The 1162-nt window shown below is 46.3% G+C and overlaps 1 pseudogene; it reads right to left on the bottom strand.

Moving 5' to 3' along the window:
* Positions 1 to 468: 468 nt before the first annotated feature.
* Positions 469 to 868, bottom strand: LOC111549669 (annotated as a pseudogene).
* Positions 869 to 1162: the final 294 nt, after the last annotated feature.

Here is a 1162-nt window from a genome sequence, read left to right as displayed (position 1 = left end):
TACATCTCAATCAGAGCTCTTAGATGACCACATGCTTTGTCAATGAGTAGTAATATTTTGAAAGTACTTTTTTGTTTGTTTGTTTGTTTCTGAGCATTAGGTCTAAACAGTGGGCTAAAAATATCCAGTAAACTATGCTATAAACAGATGTACCATCATCCAGGCTTTGTTGTTCCATTTATAGAGCACAGGCAGAGTGGTTTAGCATCACTCTGAAAGACCCTAGGGTTTTCAGGATGGTAAATGAGCACTGGCTTCAACTTAAAGTCATCAACAACATCAGCCCCAGCTCTGTCACACAAGAACAGATCTCTCCCTGGGCCCTGCTCAGGCCAGGCCAGAAGAACAAGGGTGACTCAAGACACTCCATTTATTCACCCCTAAGTCTAACAAAACTAAAATCTCTGCACAGTGTTTTAAGAGGACCTTGACCTTGTTCCCACTCTATGCTCACTGAAGTTAGCTCACTTATGTTTCTGTAGCTTCTGCATCTGTTTTCTGAGAAGCTAAGAGGACTTCACGTGCCCATTTCCTTCAGAGTCTCTCAGCATTTGTGATAATCTTAGGTTGCAGAGGGAAAAAGCCAGCAAGACCCAGAAGCTTTTCCATAGGTTTAAGAGAAGTGGGTTTCACAGCCAATCCAATGCTGGATCCTGTCCAGGTTGAGGGCAACAAAATTTTCCCTATGACTGTTGGGAAATGAATCATAGGAGCCCAGCTGCTCTACCAAAAGACCATCCCTGGGACACTTGCTGTGACCAGCCACAATGGTGTAAAAGGGCTGGTTGGCACAGCTGCCCAGGGCAAGGCAGATGGTTAAGTGACCCCCATGGTAGGCCTTGCAGAGGAGAGTAGTGAGGTGGACCATGGTGCGGCTGGCATGTGCCTCCTTGGAGCATCCCGCTACCCACACCAACCAGCTCTATGACCTTGGCGGGGCAGAGGACTGACACAGAAAGCAGATGCAGGTGGACACTGGGCCATGCCACCTGGCTACCCAAGCTGGAAAACCTTGACTCTGGAAGCAGATAATCCACTCACCCCACAGACTTTTGTCTTTGTCTTTGATTTTCAGTTTCACTATGGTGTTCATAGGTGTGTTTTTCGTAATGTTTACCAGGCTTAGGTTTGTAGCACTTCTTGAATCTGTTTCTTGATGTCC

Source organism: Piliocolobus tephrosceles, chromosome 7 (assembly GCF_002776525.5).
Source record: "Piliocolobus tephrosceles isolate RC106 chromosome 7, ASM277652v3, whole genome shotgun sequence".
NCBI lineage: Eukaryota > Metazoa > Chordata > Mammalia > Primates > Cercopithecidae > Piliocolobus > Piliocolobus tephrosceles.
Note: the sequence above shows the minus strand (reverse complement) of the source record. Positions and strands in the feature narration are given on the sequence as shown.